The sequence below is a fragment of the Marmota flaviventris genome, chromosome 4, assembly GCF_047511675.1.
Source record: "Marmota flaviventris isolate mMarFla1 chromosome 4, mMarFla1.hap1, whole genome shotgun sequence".
Classification (NCBI taxonomy): domain Eukaryota; kingdom Metazoa; phylum Chordata; class Mammalia; order Rodentia; family Sciuridae; genus Marmota; species Marmota flaviventris.
The window spans coordinates 42913100-42933299 of NC_092501.1; positions in this window are offsets into that span (position 1 = coordinate 42913100).

The window sequence follows — 20200 nt, forward strand, 5'->3', positions numbered from 1 at the left end:
ATATAAAATCTCTCTATAATCTGAAAAGCAATAAACCTATTTTTATTTGTACCCTTAGGAATATAGAAGCAGTAATAAATGTATATCCACTGAGAAACATGTTAACTTCATCAGAGCTGTAGGATATCCTCCAAAGAAAAATAAGTCTCATACAGAAACAAAACAAGGGATTCATGAGCAATACCCAGAAATACAAAATGTGGAAATTTGTAAGATAAATGTAGTAGCAGTGACTGCTAAAGAGCTAATATTTTGCACTTAGAGTGCAGTGCTATAATATATGTTTCTTATTTGGGAAACAACCTGTATAATATTTTCCCTGTATCAATCAGCAATTCTTGTTCTGACTTGATAGAAATTGTTTCAAATGATCTATGATAGATTTTAACACTTTTTAAAAGTTGAAAGATTTTTTCCTATGAGAAGAAATTATGAATCCTAATTAATAAAGATCATTCAAAAAAGAATACAATTAAGTAGTTCTAGAATTTCATAATTCTAAAGTTGCTTTAAATGATAGGAATGAGTAAATGATAGAAATAGAGTTTGGTAGATGTACCTGCATTAGAAATTTAGTTTCATTCTGACTGGAGTGAGATGAAATCTTAAAGTAGCTATGATTTGCATTTCTCTAATTGCTGGAGATGTTGAACATTTTTTCACATTTGTTGATTGTATATTATTTTCTGGGAAGTGCCTGTTCAGTTCCTTGGCCCATTTATTGATTGGGTTATTTGTTTTTTTGGTGTTAAGTTTTTTGAGTTCTTTATATATCCTAGAGATTAGTGCTCTAGGATATATGTGGTAAAAATTTGTTCCCATTCTGTAGGCTCTCTATTCACTTCACTGAATGTTTCTTTTCCTGAGAAGAAGCTTTTTGTTTGAATTCAACCCATTTATTGATTCTTGATAATAATTATCGTACTATAAGAGTTTTATTAAGGAAGTCAGGGCCTAATCCAACGTGATTAGTTTTTCTTCTATTATGGACAGGATCTCTTGTTTAATTCTTAGGTCCTTGATCCATTTTGAGTTGAGTTTTGTGCATGGTGAGAGATAGGAGCTTAATTTCATTTTGCTGCATATGGATTTCCAGTTTTCCCAGCACCATTTGGCTATTAAGAGGCTATTAGGAATACAAACAACAACTGTTGGCAATGATGTAGGGGGAAAGGCACACTCATACATTGCTGGTGGGACTGCAAATTGGTGCAACCAATATGGAAAGCAGTATGGAGAAACCTTGGAAAACTTGGAACCACCATTTGATCCAGCTATCCCACTCCTTGGTTTATAACCAAAGGACTTAAAAACAGCATACTACAGTGATGCAATCACATCAATGTTTATAGCAGCACAGTTCACAATAGCTAAATTGTGGAACCAACCTAGATGCTCTTCAATAGATGAATGGATAAAGAAAGTATGGTATATATACACAGTGAAATAATACTCAGCATTCAAAGAGAATAAAATAAAATCATGGCATTTGCAGGGAAATGGATGGAGTTGGAGAATATTATGCTAAGTGAAGTAATCCAATCCCCCAAATCCAAAGGCCAAATGTTTTCTCTGATGTGTGGATGCTGATCCATAATGGGGATGGAAGGGAGCATGTGGGGAATGGAGAAACTTTAGATAGGGCAAAAGAGAGGGAGGGGAAGGGAGAGAGCATGGGGGTAGGAAAAATGATGGAATGAGATGGACATCATTACCACAAGTACATGTATGAAGATACAAATGGTGTGACTATACTTTGTGAACAACTTAAAGGACATGAAAAATTATGCTTTATTGAAATGCATTCTACTGTCATGTATAACAAATTAGGATAAATAAATTTTTAAAAAAAGAAATTTAGTTTCATCTTTTATAAGTTCCAAGATTCAAATATATTTCTGTGTGTGTGTGTGTGTGTGTGTGTGTGTGTGGTACTTGGGATTGAACTCAGGGACACTCAACCCCTGAGCCCCATCCCCACCCCTATTTTGTATTTTATTTAGAGACAGCGTCTCACTGAGTTGCTTAGTACCTTGCCATTGCTGAGGCTGGCTTTGAACTTGTGATTCTCTTGCCTCAGTCTCCCAAGTCACTGGTATTACAGGCGTGCACCACTCAAATGGAACATTGAAAACATCAGTTTTCTCACATGTAAAAAAAGAGTATAAACTTATGTGTGTGCATGTGTGTGTGTATGTGTGTGTATTATATGTTATTATCTAATATATACACACATGCATATATATATATACACACATGCATATATATACACACACATGCATATATATATACACACACATGCATATATATATAATATATATATATATTATATATATATGAGTTTATCCAAGAGTTAACTAATACAATATGTGTAAATAATTATAACAGTAGCTGTTACAAGGAAAAAGCCCATAGGAAGTGCTTTTTAGAGTTTCTTCAGTCTAGCTATGCACAGAATCAATTACCAAGAGACACTACAATTTCCAAGTCTAAGAGCAGAACTACCCAACAGGGTGAAAATTTGGGGGAAAAGGCATTGAAAACAAAGAATTTAATTTTTTCTCAAATTGGGTTGAAATATCCAGTTTTTCATCATTAAGTGTGATATTAGCTAAAGATCTTAAGAGATGACCATATCAGATTGAAGACAATCCCTCTATTGATTTGAGGGTTTTTTTTTTTCTGATGGTTTTTTTCCACAGGAAAAAAATGTAGAACTCTCAGAGGTTAGCCTACTTTTTCTGTGAAGGCCTAATAGTAAAATATTTTGAACTTTGCAGACAAAATGGTCTCTTTCACATTCACTCAATTCTGGGGTTGTAATGTGAAAATCTCCATAGACAACATGTAAGTGAAGGGGCATAATTTTATTCCAATATATCTTTAAAAGAGGCATCAATAACATCATATGATTCGTATGATGTTTTTCCTTATTTTCAGGATTATAGCATGATGTGATTTCAAGGAGTTATTTTGAATTCCTAGGATAAATCTCACTTGCTTATGGTGCATTATTGTTATTATCATTATTATTTTGTGTATTGTTAAATTAAAAAAATACAGGCTTTATAACATGAGTTGAGGAATGATGTTCTTCTCTCCTTTTCTCAAAGATTTTTTTAAAGATCAATATTATTCCTTCCTTAAATGTGTGATAGTATTAATTACTGAATCCACTTGAGCTTGAACTTTTCTTGTGGAAAATAGTTAATTCAATTTTTTAACTTGATTTAGATTTGTTGCAATGTTCTTTTACTTCTCAAGTTATTTTTGGTAATTTGTATTTTTCAGAGAATTGGTCCATTTCACTCATTGTCAAATTTATTGACATATTCACAGATTATCTTCTTATTATCCTTTTAATGACTACCAAAATCTGTGTACATGGCTCCTTTGTCTATCCTGTATTTAGGTATTCTTTTTCTTGAGCAGTCAAGCCAAAATTCTATCAATACTTCTGTTCTTTGGAAAAAATAAGCTCTTGTGGTTGCTGATATTTCATATTATTTTGAGTGCTGTATATCAGGGTCATTATGCTCCAAGTCATGGGAAAAATTTGGCTTGATGACTCTTTTAAAGATATATTGGAATAAAATTATGCCCCTTCACTTACATGTTGTCTATGGAGATTTTCACATTACAACCCCAGAATTGAGAGAATGTGAAAGAGACTATTTTGTCTGAAAAGCTCAAAATATTTTCTATTACGCCTTTACAGAAAAAGTAGGCTAACCTCTGTTCTACATCTGTGATGTCCTCTCTAATCTTTACTAGTTCGTATTTTCCATGTGCTTTTGGATTTTATTTTCTCTCATTTATTTTACTGCATTAAGATTGAAGCATAGAAAACTGATTTGAGAGTTTGTTTTGTTTCCTAGTCTAGTCATTTAAGGTTATCAATTACTCTCCAAGCTGTTTTAGCTAACTTTCACACATTTTGATACACAGTGCTTTCATTTTAATTTTGAGTGCATTTTTAAGTTTTACTTGTGATTTTGAGTGTGAATCATGCATTATTTATCAATATCATGTTTAATTTTCACACATTTAGGAATTCTCCCAATTTTTTTTTCTGATATTGATTTCTAATTTAACCCTGTTGGAGTTCAAGAACATACTCTTTATTGTGAATTTCTTTTAAATTGATCAATACTGTTTTATTACTAAGCATATTGTCTACTGAGTAAATGTTTCAGACACATTTGAAAAGGATTTATATTCTTCAGTGGTTGAATAATGTGTTCATTATGTGTAAGTTAGGCCAGGCTTGTTAATTTTCAAGTCTTCTATAATTTACCTATTTTGTATAAAGTAATATTTTGTATACTTTAACTATTTTGTGTACTTATTCATTACTTAGCAATGTTAAAAGTACCAACTCCTTTTGATTTATATATTTCTCCCAATTCTGTATGTATTTTATGGCTCTGTTTTTCAGTGCATTCTATATCTTCCTTTTGTACTGTTTATAATTTTGAATTGTCCCTAATTGTCCATAATTATTCTCATCATCTTAAAGTGATTTTGGTTAATATTAATAAAACACTCCACCCATATTATGTTAATTGCTTATATCTTACATTTGTTTATCCTTTACCTTAAAATTTGAAGTGTTTTAAAATTAAAGTACACTGCTATTAGTGAGTAAATAAATATTACTTTCTACACAATTAGCAATCTCTGCTTTTGATAGATTCTTTGCCCATTAACATTTTTTTAAAGAGAGAGAGAGAGAGAGAATATTTTAATATTTATTTTTTAGTTTTTGGTGGACACAACATCTTTTTTTTTTAAGAGAGAGAGAATTTTTTTTAATATTTATTTTTTAGTTTTCGGTGGACACAACATCTTTATTTTATTTTTTATGTGGCGCTGAGGATCGAACCCAGAGCCCCGCACATACCAGGAGAGCATGCTACCGCTTGAGCCACATCCCCAGCCCCCACTAACATTTACTGTAACTATCCACATGATTAGATAAAAAGTCTGCCATTTTGCTGTTTACTTTTATGTGTTTCCCATTTTTGTTTCTTCTTGGTTCCTTGTTAATTGTCTTCTTATGTGTTAAATAAACACTTTAGCCCACCATCTTATTCTTTTTATTGACCTGTTAGCTTGTTTCTTTGTATTAAGTTATTATTTAGGACATACATGATTCATCTTTAACTCTTTGTAATCTATTTCAAGTTAATACTTAACTTTTTGCATATGGTAAACTGTAGAAACTTTGCACGAAACAATGCCATCACACTGTACTTGGTAATAATAGTGTTGTCCTACATACTACATCTAAATTTGTTAAAATCCCAACAGTATGGTGTAAGAAATTTAAGAGGAAAAAAGCATGCATAGCACCTAAACCTAGAACATATGGTACATTCATAATGTCCTGTAGGAATGAAATTTATCATTTTTAATATTTACCATTTCTAATGGCTGTTACTCCCTCTGTGGAATTATATTGTTCTTTCTATACCATTTTTCTTCAGCCTAATGTGTTTTCATTAGCATTATTTGTAGTCCAGGAATTCTGTAGTTTTATTTAAAATTGTCTTAATTTGTTTTCACCTTTGAAGGATAGTTTCACTGGACATATAAACCATGATGGACAGTTTGAATTTCCTTTCTGTTTTTCACATCTGGTAATTTGATTCAAAATCTATAAATTTTAAATAATTTGCTTTAATGACACTAAATTCTATTTTGTTCTTCTGAAGATTTTTCTTTGTTGCTTTAGCTGGCAATTTACTTGAATGAACTCAAACTCTTCTATTTCTTTCCCCTGTAGTGTAGAACTGCCAATCCCTCTATAGACATTCTTGTGCATTTTATTTTGAAACTCATATATATGTATATGTGTCTGTGTGTGTGTATATACACTTTGGCCTACTCTAGGGAGTTTCTCGTGAGCCTGTGTATTTTAATATTCAGTCTATGATTTGGAAGGATTATAATCAGATACCTTAAGCCTGTAAGACCACTCTGAGTCCGCTGCTCTGGGTGCAGATTGAAAACACATTATAAATCACAGAGAAATTGCAAGTCTCCCTAGGTTTTCCGTTTTTGCTCAACTCCCTCACATAGTTTAACAGTCTGTGAGGATGTGTGGAGGGTACATTAACTCTGCTTTTCTGTGGTTCTTTTGCTTCTGAAAAATGCCCTCAGGGACAAAGGCAACAAACATTGCTCTTATCCAATGCTCTACTAGTTTTTTATGAGAAAACACTTTTCAATCTATCTCCTACTTTTGAATATTTTCTTCCAAAGGTTGCTTTTCATAATTTTGATTTAGCTAATAACTTATTTTTGTAGATATTAAGCTCCTCATGCAGCCTCTAATGTAAAGACAATCCATTGCATTAATTTTTAAATTTATATTATTGCATAAGTCAATATACAATTTAAAATCTGAATTTTAACTATTTACTGAGATTCTGAATATTGTCAACATCTCCTGATAGATTTTAAAACATTTTTGTTCCTACAGTAAACTTTAAAAATTGAATTATATATGGATCTGTGTCTACCTTCTTTTTTTTTGTAAACTTGGTCCTTTTTCTTTGTTCCTCTAACATGCTTGTTAACTTTTTACAATATGCCACAAATAAATGGTAAGAAAATTTCATTTTCTGGTGTACCGAAGCAGTTTTTTATAAAGTCCTGCCTACTTTTCTCCTAAGAAGAGGACTTCTAAAATTTCTACCCCTGGGCAATTTACAATGACCTCTCTTCCTTGTAAACTCTGTACATCTATTTGGGTGATCTCAGAATCAAAACACTGCCAGAAAGTCACTCTGATTTTTCAAAGCTATTCATATAGTTTAATTTCCATTTTTTTTCCCTGTAGATGCTTTGCACATACCTGTAGGGCTTGTGAAATTGACTTATGAACCCCATTTCTTACAGGTTTAAACTTCAACTTTTGTTTTTTCAGCATTAAGAAACTGCTGAATAACTCTGTTTTTCGAACTAATTTCTTTGTCTCTTGCCCTTCATAGTTTAAAAATGTATCAAGTATCTCCAACTAAAACTGCTAGAGTATTAAGCTTGCCCCTTTGATCTTTCCATCTTTGGATCTTAAGTCGTGAATGTTTTGGCAGTTTCAAAATGAAAATTTTCAGTCTCCAGTGAGGAGGGACTACTAGATGATCTGCTGGCTTCTTGGCATTCTAGCCAAAGCAATCTGCTTCATATGCAGCATTTGGTAACACACTGAAAATGGACAAATTTTCCTAAGGAAAGAAGCTTTAAGAATGTCATCTCTTCTATCTGTAGTTTTCTTCCTTTAGGAATCTTGACTCCTCCAATTCTGGTCCCTCAGTGTGTTTTCAATGCTGTCAGATTCTTCTTTGCATTTTCTTTGTCTCTTTTTGCTTTTGTTCTGTGAGTTTTCCTCAAATTCTAGCTACTCCATTATCTCAAAAAGGAAGTATTAAATATAATTAACCACTGAAGTGCAAGATGCCTTCAGGGTTAATACCCCAAATTTATAAATAACTCCTAATATTCAATAGCAAAATACCCAAAGTAACTCAATTTTCACAAAGCCAGTTCTCATTGGCGAAATTTTTCTGCATATTCTTGCATTTATAACAATTTTGGTGGATTTTGGAACCAACCTATCAGTCTAAAAAAAAAAAAAAACTCAAGCCTACTGTGTTTCTTAGTGTATTATTTTGACCATGAAGAATCAAATTTATAATATTGTGACTCAGACCTTCTATTCATGCACAGGTGGTGAATGTACTCATATTGTCTTCAATTATATCAGAAAGTCTCTGATTTGATCTATTTCTACAAGAAGATGTTCCAATATCACTCAGCCATAAAGAGAAATGAAATCATGGTATTTGCCAGTAAATGAGTGGAACTGGTGAATATCATGCTAAGTGAAATAAGACAATCCCAAAAAACCAAAGGCTGAATGTTCTCTCTGATATGCAGATGCTAACTCACAATAAGAGGGGGAGCCGAAAGGGAATAATAGAAGTACTTCAGATTAGACAAAGGGGACTTGGTGGGAAGGGAAGTGGGATGGGAATAGGAAAGACAGTAGAATGAATCAGACATTACTTTCCTATGTTTATATATGAATACACAACCAGTGTAACTCCAAATTATGTACAACCATAAGAATGGGAAGTTGTACTTCATCCACATCCACGTATAATATGTCAAAATACATTCTACTGTCATGTACAACTAAAAAGAAAAAATAAAAATTTTAAAAATGAAGACGTTCCAATTGTATATTCCTGATGTAGAGGAAATACAACATCATTTGCAGGAAAATGGATGGAGCTGGAGAGCATCCTGTTCATTGAAATAAGTCAGACTCAAAATCAAAGATCATATGTTTTCTCTCATATATGAAATCTAGAGAGAAGAAATTTAAAAAGGGACCTCACAAAAATTGATGTGAGACAAATAGAGTTGAGGAAGGGATGGGGGAGAAAACACAATGTTGTGACCATCTTAACTGAACTTCTGGTATTTATAATAGAACTTCTTGGATTTTACAGACAATCATATTTTAAGGAAACAAGAGCAAGAAATAACTTTTTAAAGTCATAAATACATATTTTCCTTTTTCTTTCCAAATTTGTGACTTCTACTCATTTCTTTTATCTTGACCAGGACAATACTAAATAATAGTAGCGATAGCATTAAATACAATATGTGTAATTTTCACTATCTTGATGATTGGGATAAATTTTCAGTATTTAGCTGTTATCAGGATAACAAAGTTCAGTTTTATCTCAAGCTTTCTAGAGTCCTTCTATTTTATTTATTTATTCACTGTGTATATTTAAGGTATGCAACATGATTTTATTGGTGCACGGTGGTATTCATAGTACTTGGATTTATTGTATGTCGTATTATAACATTATTATTATAACATATTCCTAAATGCACATAATATAATTTGATCAATTTCATCCCCAGGTGACCCCCCTCTCCATCCCTCCTTCCTTTCTCTGATCCCCTTCTTTAATTCTCCTGGTCTTTATCTATTTTCATCATGTTCCTTTTTAAATTTATTTTTCTGTAGCTTCCACATATGAGAGAGAACATCTGACCCTTGAATTTAAAGTGATATAATTTTATTCTTCTTTATGGTTGAGTAAAACTCCATTGTATATACCATATTTGCTTTACCTGATCATCTGTTGATGGACACATAGGCTGGTTCCATAATTTGGCTTTTGCAAATCCTATTGCTATAAAAATGAATATGAATATATTTCATAGAAAACATATTTAATGCTTTGCTCAGTCTTCAACTTAAAACATTAATTTTTAATTATGACAGGACATAAACATACAATCCACATGAAATCTTCAAAACATTATAGGTGAAGCCCAAATCCTTCCTGACCACTACTCCCAGTCCCAACACTATATCCAGAGGGGAATATGTAAGCATCTGTAGTGTTTATCAAATACATGAAGTGTCTGGTTTTCTAGATACCTGCATAGTATTTAACTGACTCAATAAATGGCTAAAATGACTGTTGAACAACTGACAAATAAAAAGGGAGACGTTAAAAAGTAATCACTTCCCAGGAAGGGATAGGTCCATTCTGTTTCTACATTAGTGCTTTAACACTTTCCATGTTCTTCATAATTTGAAAGACCATAGTAAAAGAAGAAACTTTGTAAACAATTTTACCATGTGTAATATGACTGACATAAAATTTGCTAAACATAGTATGAACAAAGAAAAGTACGTTGTTGGCACCCTACCTTTGTTCTCTCCATCCTCCCTTGCACACTCTGAAAACTGTTTTCTGGGGACACCTGCTTATGGCCAGCAAGTTGAGAACAGTTATGTGGCCAGGCACATGTTCAGAGCAACCTGCAAGGGCTTGAGGGTTAATGCTCCCAGAAATAACCCTTAACCAGTGATGGAGAAGGAGCTGGAAGGTAAATATCCCAGATTATTCACCCTTGACTGGAATAATGCTGAGGATGTTCTACACTGTCCCCAAAGTCCTACCACAGCTTGACCTCCAGGTGTACACAGTGGAAACTTTATAATAATCCGCCCTTGTATTGACTTCCTCCCTACCTCACTTTCAGTCTCCCACTGGTATTTCCTGGATCCACTTACACAGACACACAAACACACCCACAATCACATACACACACACATACAAAACAACAACAACAACAAAACTTTATTTGGACAGAAATCTCAGTCTTCAGGTTTGCTTCTAAGATATCCAAACCTAGGGATCAATATACCTAGGAAAAGGCTTTAGGATACAAATATTTTGGATTAAGGTAAAGTCATATTTCTGTATGTATGTCAATTACACAGATTGGAAATAATTATCAAGCTGATTTTCAGTGATTTTACTGAGTAGGATTTTTATTTGTACTATGTAGTTATTTTTTATATAATTGAATATGTTTTTCTTTGAATTTTTATCTAGCACATGAATGAGAAATTTTATCTTGCTATTTGTTGGCTCTCTCATTATAGTGAGTCTTTTAAGAATAAGTATACACAAATACTAGCTGATTTAACTTCAGTATTTCTTATTTTTAACTAGATATATTTCTGTCTTCATTTGAAGTTATAGGGAATTCAACAATTTTAAAATTCATTGATCTGATTTTCTCACACAGTCAATATGTTGTTCACTGGGTTTCTTGGTTTTGCTTTCAAGTGCTGTATAAATTTTTCTATAATAATGCTTTTTCAGAAAATGAAAAGTATATTGTTCCCTTCTTTCCCTCGCTTTCTGTCTCTCTCCCTACTTCTCTCTCTCCCTTTCTTTCTTGCTTTTCTTCTTTTCTTTCTTTTTGTTTTTACTGTGTCATACAGCATGCTTACTTTGGTGGTAGGAGAGGCAGGCACTTGCTAATTTTCCTCCAAGATATCCCATTTCTTTATTACTGTGTCTTTTCATGCAGTAATTGTGTAGGATCAGTTTTCACTTATAGAGGAAGTCTCTGCATGTGCATGTCCAGATTTAAGAGAGATTCTTTTTTATATTAAAGGAATAGTTGCTCAAAACTTTGATTTGGCCAGGCATGATGGCTCACACCTATAATCCCAGCATCTCTGAAACTGGAGAATCTCAAGTTCAAAGCCAGTCTCAGCAAAAGGGAGGTACTAAGCAACTCAGTGAGACCCTGTCTCTAATAAAAAAAAAATACAAAATAGGGCTGGGATGTGGCTCAGTGGCCAGATGCCCCTGAGTTCAATTCATGATAACCCCGTGCAAAAACAACAAAACCCTTTGATTTGGTCAGAAAGAGAATGTAAGAACATTGACATGTTCCCTAATTTCAAAGTGAGAGGTGGTTGGAAGCATAAGATGTGGCCATTAGTCCTCTCACAGATGAGGCACGGATGTCAATTGCATGGCAGAAACATCCCTGGAGCAAGTATTTTCTTTCCTGTGTTGGTGGTCATTGTAGTCTGTTTATAGTTGGAGCACAGTGCTCTAAGTAGCAAAACCACTTTCATCATCTTGACAAGACTTTTTTCCTGATTTCTGGTCTCGATATAGACATTGTTCAATGTACCTTTGTTGTAAATGCTTCAATTTTTATTTTGCAATAGGAAGTTATTTTCCAGTGGGAAATTGGAAAGCCTGGGAATGAATGCACAGACTCAGAAAGCTACCTTTCAATAAATGTCTGTACATTTTTTAAAGCAAAATGTCTATAACAATAAGACAATGATGAATGCACTTAAAATACCCTGAAATAAGGTATTAGGTAGGTTTATTTTGTTATTCTACAATGTTCTCCTTTTCTAGAAAAAAAATGATTAGCTCTGAATTCAACTATAATCTAATTCAATTATACCTAAAACCCTAACAATTTCCTATAAAGCTTTAAAAATTATGCCTTTGACATCACCAGTACTAGCCTTTCAGAAAATCCATTTTGCCTTCCTTTTGACATTGCTTTATTCCAGACCAATTACAAATAGTGCAGCCTCAACAAGTTTTTAAAAGCTGAAACATACTATGAAGTGATGCAGAACAGAAATTAAAATTCATGTATTAATTTTCCTTTGTATTTCCATAACTATGTGTTCTTACCTAGCATGCTACTGAGACCTTCATATGAATAATTTTGAAATATTTTCCTCTATTTAATGACTCTTTGTTCTCTATTTAATGACTCTTTGTTATGCTGAGGAAATAATATTGAAAGTCAAATGTTCATTGTAGGTTATAAAATTTCTGTACAACTGTCAGTGTCAATTTCAATCTCTAAGGTAAATTCAATGAAACTCCTTTCCAAGACCCCTGGGGCACAGTTAGAATTTAAACACCCTAAGACAAATGAGTGTGAGAGAAAAGAGTTAATATAGTGGGGGAAAGGAACAGTCATTTTCTTTGATTCTTCATGAAACACAGCATTCTCTTTGGAGCTCTTTCTTTGGATGTTGGATTGAGGGGATGCTTCTCACTCCTTTTTGTTAATTTCATGGGACTGGGTGTAAGAAGGTATAGAGCTCCTCATCTAGAACGAAATGTCATGGTCTCCACCTGCTCTTTCATCTTCCTTTAGAGGATAATTGTTGATTTACATTTTTAATGTAAGGCAAAAACAAAAATCAGATTAATTTTCACTCTTTTGACTATTTTGTTGGTCCTATCAAGAGGACCAAATGGTATGAAATCATGAGAACTGATTTAACTAAAGAAATAGGCAGATGTTTCTCCCGCTATTAATGTCCATTTCTGGCAATCACCACTCCACCATTCTAGTAAGAGCTCATCCCTCTTCCTACAATGGGATCCCATACTGTATGATTTAAACAAATCTAACCATACTCCCTGCAAACTATTCAGCTGTAGAAATGTGATTTTGACCTCATTAATCACAGTGCCCAAGTGTTCCATCCAGGCCACAAGAAATAGTTAAGGACCAGAAATGCCATCAGAAGGAGACAAATCAAAGTTCATGCCACATTGAATTTTTCTTGTAGATTCCTTGTGCTGAGGTGAAAAAAAATACAAAAAGGATTGAACCTTCAGGCTTTCAGGAACCACCATACATATCACATAGAGAAAGCTGTCTGAGAAATGGAGATTTGAACTTATATATTTTTTTAACCCACTAGATTCCACCAGTTCTGAAGTTTGATAATGTTGACTATTTTGTTTGGTTGGGGCCAAACACTGGTATTCTTTAAATTTAACCTACTTTTAATTGCTTAACTCTCCTCCTTAAATTATAGGAGTCCTAAGATCTGTACTCTAAGCTTGGTTTTAAGGGGAAAAATAAAATAAAATACATGGAAAATTCAAAATCATGTCCATTGGGATTCTGTAATTGATTACATCCAGTTTTCCACAGAGCAGATTAACTTTGGGCAGTGTGATTCCATTCATGTCATTCCCTCTCTCAAAATGCAGTCTTCATTTGACCCTTGCTTACTGCTGCTGTCATTACCTTGCCCATTCTCCCCTGCCTCTCCACTCAGCCCTTTTTCTGTGCTCAGTCATTTTTACTTCAAGATCTAAGAGATTGCTGAGGATTTTTTGTAAGGTTCCTTTCATCCTGGATATTTCAGTTTAATTGTCACTTCATTAACTTTATATTTGACAACCCTATCTAAAACAACTATGGTGACTATCATTAATAATAATGGAGTATATAATTAGAATTTGCAAAGAGAATATATCTTAAAATTTAAACCTTGCATATAAAAAGCTACTTATGTGACAGATACTTTAATTAGCTTGATTGTGGTGACCACTTCATAATGTACACTTATAATAAAATAGCACATTAAATATATATATTTTATTTGTCAGCTGTATATCATTTGGTTATCACAAAATAAAATAACCAATGCTATTAGTTTTTAATGCCTTATTTCTACATACCACCTTTACCTGGAATTTATCTTTGTTTTTAATTTTTTTGTCATTTACATATTTAAATCAATTTAGCTTTATGAGAAAGTGAATTCCATGAGAACAGAAATCCTTTTGATTTTGCTTATTGCTGCATCCTTAGATGTTACAACAACGACTAGCACAAAGACTAAATTCAATACCATGCAATTGTTACATGTTTAGACAACATTTGTTTTATTTTACTTTTGCTGAGGAATATTCTATAATTCTAACTTCAACCCTTGATGGTGTTGAACCCTTGGTGGGTTTTTTTCAGTCTTGATTCTTTCCCATTCTCAGTTGCACACTTCCTGTTCTCTTGCTCTCTCCTCTCTACTAGCTGCAGTTTTATTACATGCACAAATTCTGTGTAGTTATCCACCCTAAGATAAACTCTGTGACAAATTTTTTAAAATTTCAAACCACTATTTCTCTAAATAATTCTACAAGGAAAAACTCACTTTTTAATTCTTTGTGTTTCACCTTTTGACCTGACAACCTGATGTGTTTAAAGTTTCTTATTCTAGCCTCCAGGTCTCTATTACTCTTTAATTGTGTGTGTGTGTGTGTGTGTGTGTGTGTGTGTGTGTGAGATATTTTATCTACATATTTCTTTATCTCTATATACATATATATATGTATATATACATATATATATATATATCTTAAATATATCACCTTATAAATATATATCTCCACTTAACATACTTCTTTCATCAATTATACGTTATTTTCTGCTTAACTAGTCTGTTGATTTTTTTCCCCAGTAATTATATTGTTCACATTTAAAAGTTCTATTTTGTTTGTCAAAGTCTATTTTTCTGATGATTTTTTTTTTTTTTTTTTTTTTTGCTTCCAAGGTTTATTGTTTTTCTCCTTAAGCAGTCCATGACTAGATATTTTAAATGTTTTTTTTTTTGGAGAAGGCATTACCGGGGATTGAACTCAGAGGCACTGGACCACTGAGCCACATCCCCATCCCTATTTTGTATTTGATTTAGAGACAGGGTCTCACTGAGTTACTAAATGCATTGCCATTGCTGAGGCTGGCTTTGAGTTCAGGGTCCTCCTGTCTCAGCCTCCCATGCCACTGGGACTGCAGGCATGGGCACCACCAAGCCCAGCAGATACTTTAGATTTTAACTGTAAAAGATATTGTAGTATCTGCAGTCCTTGGGAGTTCAATTCTATTGCTGTTTTTCTTTTGCTTATAATTCACGTGGTTCACCCATCATGTGTCTGACATTTTCTGTGAGGTCAGGCTTGATGCATATCTGATGTAGTCCTACTGGCTTTTAATTAAAGATCTATGAGGAAAAACTCACTTTTAAATGGGTTTTCCCGTGCCTCTACTAATATAAAGGATGTATTACTCAACTTAGCTTTATCATAAAATAAATTACATTGTGTGGGAAACAATCCTAAATTTACAGTTTAGTCATTCCTCAACACCCACACATACAGACCAACCCACCAACACATGAACCTCAGGGAACACACTCTAGCCACATCCAAACCACAGAACTATGTAACATGTGACATTATTATCTCAGGTGCAAGTAAGAGGCAGTGCCAGATCAACTGGTTGAAGGAAAAAGAAGAGTTAGTATCCTATAGAATAAGCTGTCAGAGAGGGCAGTGTCTCCCAGGCCAATCTGTTTAGTGATTCCAAGTAGCACTTCTCTTCCTCTAGCAAACCATACCCTATTGACTTTGTTTTCTTCAGGATTACAAAGTGGCTACAGCAATTTCTAAATATTACATGCAAACACAAAGAATATTCAATTGAAAAAGAGATACTTTCTCAGCCTTTGAAGAATAGGAAAACATTTTCCAGAACACTCCAGGAAATGTTTTCTCTCATCATTTATCAGAATCAAGTCACATGTCAGCTCCTAAACAAATAACCAGGCAGGAAAATGAGATTATAGTGATTAAGTTACTGAAGAACATGGCTATGTGGTGGGTGGTGAATTACCAGCAAATAAAAATAAGGGCTCTGACAGACACAGGAAAGGAGGGAGTAGTGGTGTTCCTTCTGCATCATCCTTCTAAGTTTCCTACATAAAATTTTGTTTTGTAAACATCTTTGAAGTCTTCTTTTTTAACTCTGCTATATTACAGGCATTTATCCATGTTTATATAATGTCCTTATATAAATAATTGTATTATGTGGAAGTTCCAAAGTTTTTTGGAATTATGTCCTGTTTATTGAATTAACGGTCTATAGATAGGCATTTAGGTCACTCTCTTTTTTGACAACTGTAATACACAGACAACTTTGAAGTAAAGAACAAACGTTAGACAGAGATAGATTATACAGTATGAGATTAGGCAGAGAGAGAGAGAGAGAGAGAGAGAGAGAGAGAGAAAGAGAGAGAGAGAGGCTTATAGTAATAGTGGTGGATAGGAATTAAGTGTACAAAATAAGTATACTTTTCTTTTGAGTCAGAACTAGCTATGTCCCATACATTTTAATATGTACTATTGTAATTTCCCTTAATTAGTAAAGAACATGTAATTGTGATTTTGATTTCTTCTTTCATACATGATGCTTATAATATTTTAAAATTCGATGTTATTGCTTTTCAATGTTAAATATTTATTTTTCTATTGTTTTTAGTTTGATTACAAGAAATACAGAGGTAGAGAAAATGGCCCATATAGTTTATGCTTTGAAGATTTTATTGACGTGTGACCTAACATAATTAATTTTGAAATTATCAGTTGACAAAAACTGTACACTTTTTTGTGTTGTGTAAATGTTTGATTAAATGTAGGAAGTTACCTTTAATTTGCATGTAAATTAGCTCTATTGAGGAGAGTAATATGGCCAATAGCAGTGCCCAATGCTTGCTTCCTCCTCCACAAAGAAGAACCAGAACAACAAACTAGTAGCTGCATTTTGAGGTGAGTGGCACTGAAACCCAACAAAGGAGAGATAGGAACCTGATGGCACAGAATGTGGAATAAAGCACAAGGACAACCTTGATGCTGGTAGCCTCACTTGGGTGACTCCTGAAAAGGGTGTAAGATAGACTTCTTTTAAAAAAAAAAAAGAGTGAGAGAGAGAATTTTTTTAATATTTATTTTTTAGTTTTCGGCGGACACATCTTTGTTTGTATGTGGTGCTGAGGATCGAACCTGGGCCGCACGCAAGCCAGGCAAGCGCGCTACCGCTTGAGCCACATCCCCAGCCCCCAAGATAGACTTCTAGCAGGACCCTCGTTGTTGATAGCAGCAACTTTGCCACAGACCGTGGCAACATTAGTGACAGGAGGGACTGGGTTAGAGCCCATTTAAGAAGGCTTCCGGAATCGGTGGCATAGCTTTGCTCCAGAGAAGGAACAGGCATTGTCTCTCCATCAACCCTCGACTCCAATCTGCAGAGGAGGTAACATATTTGAGGCACAGCTAAACTGACATCCACGCCACCACCAAGCAACGTAGTTGGCCAAGCTGCTGCTCTAATTGGCCCAAGATGCAAAATTAGCTGGAGCCACTTCTGTATTCATCCCAGACCAACTCTGTAATCTATCCAGGCTACATAGTCAGCCTCGTTGCCACACTAATTAGTTCAAACCCTGAAGTCAGCCTGAACTGCCTCCATAATGAACCCAAGTCACTGCCATATTCAACAAAAACCCCACAGTCCATGGAGCTACTGCCCTAACCCTCCCAATTTTATAATCATCCTGAGAAGCTTCCCTAACTGACCAAGCCCACTTATCTAATAGGCCCCAGTCTTTGCTCAACCCAGGTGTATATTCTAAACTTCAACCCATTCATACCCCACTACAGACAACACCTAGTCACCCAAGACACTATTGGGCCCAAGTGCATGTCACCACTGCAAAAGAAATATTCACCATACTTTGTTTCTGACGTCATCACTTCCATCACTAGAGTGACTATATGTGGGGGCTCCATCCCTACTGCTTTGTGCACCACACTTGCCTGGGACACTAGAGTACTCACTTCCCTATGTGGGCCCTTGAAACAGTGTTTCTCAAATCCTGCCGCTGTACCCATCACACCCAAATCGATTGAATGAATAAAGTGAAAGAAGCTGAAAGTAGGGAAGACTAATGCACCCAATTTAAGCCAAAGCCAACATGGCTTACCAAACCAATACCCCAAGACACATTTTCAGGAGCTATTTATTTATTGTGAAAACTGCCTCATAAAAATGGTAGCTAATATTGTATGCCCAATCTCAATGTAGGATCACAAGAAATATTTTTTTTAAAAAAACAAGGTAACATTATACCACCAAAGAAACACAATCATTCTCTAGAAATGACTTTAAGGAAATTCTCCAGAAACAGACTTCAAAGAAAATAATATTGATGAGATTCCTGATCAGGAATTTTTAAAAAACTATTATGTGGAAACTAAAAAATATTAAAAGGAACACAGGCAAATAGTTCAAAAAAATAAGAAAAACAATTCATGACATGAATCAGCAATTCAGTAATGAGATAAAGATTTTGAAAAAGAACAAAGTTGAAATCTTTAAAATTAAGATATCAATAAGTCAAATTAAAAATTCAGCTGAAAGCCTCAACAACAGATTACATCAAAAGAAGGCAGAATATTAAAGCTGAAGACAGATCTTTTGACATATCCCAGTCAGACATAAAGAAAAAAAAGAACAATTAACAACAACAACAAAAAAAAAAAAAACGAAGAGAGACTTTAAAACCTTTGGGACACCATTAAATGCATAAATATTGAAATATTCATATTTCATTTCTAAAACAGAAAAGATCAAAGCCATAAGAAACATGTTCAACAGAGGAAAAAAAGGAAAAGAAAACGATAGACCAATATCTTTGGACATTGATGCAAAAAAAATCTCACGAAAATGCAAGTAAATCAAACCCATCAGTCCATCAAAAAGATTATTAGAGAGAAGATCTTTGCCACCTGCTCCTCAGATAAGGCATTAGTGTCTGGAATATATAAAGAACTCAAAAAAATAATTAAAAAAATGTAAGTAACCCAACCAATAAATGGGCAATAGAACTAAAAGAGATTTCTCAAAAGAAGCAAATATGAATGGCCAACAAATACATGAAAAAATCTTCAACATCTCCAGCAACTAGGGAAATGCAAATCAAAACATTGAGATTTCATCTCATTTCAGTCAGAATGGCAAGTATCAAGAATACAAATAATAAGTGTTGACAAGGATGTCAGGGGGAAACATACACTCATACATTTTTTATGGGACTGCAAATTAGTGCAAGCACGCTGGAAGACAATATGGAGATTCCTCAAAAAACTAGGAATGGAATCATCATATAACTCAGCTATCCCACTCTTCAGTATGCAGCCAAAGGATCTAAAATCAGTATACTATACGGACACAGCCAAATGAGTAATACTTAGTCATAAAGAAGAATGAAATCATGGCATTTGTCAGTAAATGGATGGAACCAGAGACTGTCATGCTAAGTGAAATAAACCAGACCTCAAAAGTCAAAGGTTGAATATTTTTTCTGATATGTGGAAACAAGGCCAAAATAAGGGAAGAAAAGAAATAAATTAAATAAAATAAAAGGAGGAATTCAATCACAATAGAAGAAAGATCAGAGGAGTAGAGGAAGGGGATCTAAGGGGGAGGGAGAAGGGATGGGATAAGAGAAGAACAGTGGAATGAATCCTACCTAACTTTACAAAGCACATATATGAATATCTCACAGTGAATTTCATTATTATGTATATATCCACAAGGCACTAATTAAAAAAGAATATATATATATATATTTGTATATATATATATATATATATATATATATATATATATATATATATATATACACACACATATATAAGGAAATAACAGAATGTTCATTAGAACAGGGAAGGAACAGGTGGAGAGAGGAAGAGAGGGAAAAGAGAAGTACTTGGGACTGAATTAGATCAAAATATATTCCATCCTTTTATAATCACATCAAAATGAATCCTAATATTTTGTAAAACTAAAAAGAATACACATACACACACACACACAAAAAATCATTCACCATGATCAATTAAGATTTATCTCAGAAATGCAAGGGTGCTTCAACCTATGCAAATCAATAAACATATGACATCATAGTCATATATTTGTTCCTGATTTCAAGACACACTGCACAGCCATACTAACCAAAACAGCATGGTATCAGAATAAAAACAGACACATAGAACAAAGGAACATAATGTAGTGTCCATAAACAAATTCTCAGGTCTATAGCCCACTGACTCTCAGGAATGAAAGGATACTGGAGAAAAGAAAGTCTCCGCAATAACTAGTGCTTTGAAAACTAGATCTC